This window comes from Elephantulus edwardii, unplaced genomic scaffold (genome assembly GCF_000299155.1).
Source record: "Elephantulus edwardii isolate Elephantulus edwardi_28Jun2011 unplaced genomic scaffold, EleEdw1.0 scaffold00160, whole genome shotgun sequence".
Taxonomy (NCBI): Eukaryota; Metazoa; Chordata; class Mammalia; order Macroscelidea; family Macroscelididae; genus Elephantulus; species Elephantulus edwardii.
The window spans coordinates 1,876,163-1,879,603 of NW_006399910.1; the positions used below are offsets into that span (position 1 = coordinate 1,876,163).

The 3,441-nt window shown below is 48.9% G+C and overlaps 1 pseudogene; it reads left to right on the forward strand.

Moving 5' to 3' along the window:
• Positions 1 to 354: 354 nt before the first annotated feature.
• Positions 355 to 3,441, forward strand: part of LOC102874362 — a 5,140-nt pseudogene continuing 2,053 nt past the window's right edge.

Sequence of the window (3,441 nt, forward strand, 5' to 3'; positions counted from 1 at the left end):
AGGTAAGAGGATCCTCTAAAATTTATTTCTTTGTCTGTGCAGTGCTGCCAACCCTGTGTGTTTGTAAGTCTGTTATATTTTCAGCTTACTTTCAGTTTGTGACTGTGGCGAAGTAGACGTGCTTGAAAAAAACCATGAGTCACAGCCCTACAGAGACGTCCCTTTGGGTGGAATACGGATCCAGAGGTTTTAATAGTCTCTGGTCCGTCTGAGGAACTTAGAGGGTCCCGCTGGAGAGGAGGGGCCCGGAGGGCTCTCCCGTCTGAAGCAGCTTTCAATTGGTTGTCTCAAAGAGAGCTTCTTGTGTGTCTTGTATTTCTTGTGAGTGTCTGCTGTGTTCTGTGGGTGACTAATATGGGACAGAATATGATGACACCCCTCTCCCTGACTTTAGGACATTTTTCTGAAGTAAGAACCAGGGCTAATAATCTCTCTGTTAACGTTAAAAAAGGACCTTGGCAAACCTTCTGTAACTCTGAGTGGCCCGCTCTGGGAGTTGGTTGGCCACCAGAGGGAGAATTTGACTTAACAATCATTTTGGCGGTTAAAGATCTTGTTTCCCAGGAAGGACCAAACACGCATCCTGACCAACAGCCATATATCATCATGTGGCAGGATTTAGTGCAGAATCCACCGCCATGGGTAAAACCTTGGGTTTTGAAGAAACATACCACCCCTCCACGTGCATTAGCCCTAAAAACCCGAACTTCTGAGTCCAGAGTTCCTCTGGCCCCAGAAGGTGCGCCATCGGCACCACCCAAAATTTATCCTGAGGTTGAAAATCCACCTAAGTGGCCTGAGATGCACCACAATCCTCCCTCATATCAGGGCCAGGTTGATCCCGGTCTCCCCATCCCTGCGAGTGCCCCTCAGGGACCAGCATGGGGAACTCGCAGTCGGAGGGGTCTGGAGAGCCCAGATTCCACTGTGGCTCTCCCCTTACGAGCGTACGGAGGGCCCCCAGAGCTAGGGAAACTCCAACCCCTCCAGTACTGGCCATTTTCCTCTGCTGATCTCTATAATTGGAAGACTAAGCATCCTTCCTTTTCAGATAACCCCGCAGGGCTTATTGGACTAATTGAATCCCTCATATTCTCTCACCAACCCACCTGGGATGATTGCCAGCAACTTCTCCAGGTCCTCTTCACTACTGAGGAGAGAGAGAGAATTCAGATGGAAGCCAGGAAAAACGTCCGAGATGCTGCAGGACAACCAGTCCAGATTCCTGCTGCCGTGGATGCGGGATTTCCTCTCATTCGCCCCAACTGGGATTATAACACTGCTGAAGGTAGGGAGCAGCTATTTGCTTACTGCCGGGCTCTCGTAGCGGGTCTCAGAGGGGCTGTGCGATGCCCCACTAATTTGGCTAAGGTAAGAGAAGTCCTTCAAGGACCTACCGAACCCCCCTCTGTGTTCCTAAAAAGACTAATGGATGCCTATAGGAGATACACTCCCTTTGACCTGGCGTCAGAGGGACAGAAAGCAGCAGTAGTTATGGCCTTCATTGGGCAGTCTGCTCCAGACATCAGGAAAAAATTACAGTGCATAGAGGGGTTACACGATTTTACATTGAGGGATGTAGTGAAAGGAGCTGAGAAAGTGTACCACAAGGGGGAAACAGAGGAAAAGAAGGCAGAGAGAGAAAAGAAAGAAAGAGAGGAATGTGAGGACCGGCGAGACCACCATCAAGAGAGGAATTTGACAAAATTTTGGCTGCAGTAGTTAAGTGAAAAAGAAAGAGATAGAGCAGGGTCTAGACAGACAGGGCACCTGGGCACTAAGGGATTGAAGCAATATGAAAAGAAACTGCAGTTGGACAAGGACCAGTGTGCATACTGCAAAGACAAGGGACACTGGGCTAAAGAGCGCCCCAAGAAAAAGAATAAGCCATCAAAAATTCTCACCTTAGATGAAGCCTAGGGAAGACGGGGCTCGGATCCCCTCCCCGAGCCTAGGGTAACTATATCTGTGGGGGGGAACACCGTTGACTTCCTGGTAGACACGGGGGCCAACATTCAGTTCTGAAGCAGCCCCTGGGGAAGATTAGCACAAAGAAGTCAGTGGTGCTAGGGACAAAAATTCTGCCCATGGACCATGGAACGGACTATAGATTTAGGAAAAAATCAAGTGACTCACTCTTTTCTTGTTATACCGGAGTGCCCAGCCGCCCTCTTAGAAAGAGATCTCCTAAATAAACTGAAAGCCCAAATTCAGTTCACTCCAAGGGGGCCTGAAGTTACCTGGAATAGCAACAAGCCCAGCACTCTAGCCCTAGTAGTTCAACCAGAAGAAGAATATAGGCTCTATGAACCAGAAACAGAGGCTAAAGATTCAGACCTCGTAGATTGGTTAAAAGAATTCCCAGAAGCCTGGGCAAAAACAGGGGGTTAGGTATGGCTAAAAATGTTCCACCCATAGTAGTGGAATTAAAAGCAGACTCCTCCCCCATTAAGGTTAGACAATATCCTATGAGTAAAGAAGCCAAGGCGGGCATCCGACCACACATCCTCAGGTTAATAAAACAAGGGGTTCTAGTGCCATGCCAATCCCCCTGGAACACTCCTCTCCTCCCGGTGAAAAAGGCAGGGACAAATGACTACTGGCCGGTGCAGGATCTAAGAGAACTGAATCGGAGAGTGCAGGACATACATCCCACAGTTCCTAACCCTTACACCCTCCTCAGCATGCTACCACCCGAGAGAAAATGGTATTCTGTCTTAGACTTGAAAGATGCTTTTTTTCTGTCTGAGGTTGCATCCCTCTAGCCAAGCTATCTTTGGCTTTGAATGGAGAGACCCTGAGGCCGGGATAACTGGACAATTAAACTGGTGTCAATTGGCTCAGGGGTTCAAGCATTCGCCAACCTTTTTGATGAGGCCCTGCACCGAGACCTCAGTGAGTTCCGGACCAGCAACCCTCACGTGACTTTGTTACAGTATGTAGATGATCTGCTCCTAGCTGCCCTAACTGAAGAGGAATGCATTGAAGGTACAAAGAAGCTTCTAATAGAGCTGGGGACTTTAGGCTATTGTGCCTCAGCCAAAAAGGCCCAGCTGTGCAAAACTGAAGTAACTTACTTAGGGTATGTACTGAGAGATGGCCAAAGGTGGCTAACAGAGGCCTGGAAAAAGACTGTAATGCACATCCGACTCCCTCCTCACCGAAGCAGGTAAGGGAATTCCTAGGGACAGCCGGGTTTTGTCGCCTGTGGATACCCGGGTTTGCCTCCTTGGCAGCCACCCTGTATCCTCTAACCAGAAATCAGGAACAATTTACTTGGAATCCTGAACATCAGATGGCCTTTGAGGACATTAAGAAAGCCTTGCTTTCATCTCCTGCCCTTGCCTTGCCAGACCTGACCAAGCCATTTACCTTATACATAGAGAAAGAGGCGGGGTGGCTAAAGGTGTGTTGTCGCAAGCTTTAGGACCTTGGAAACGG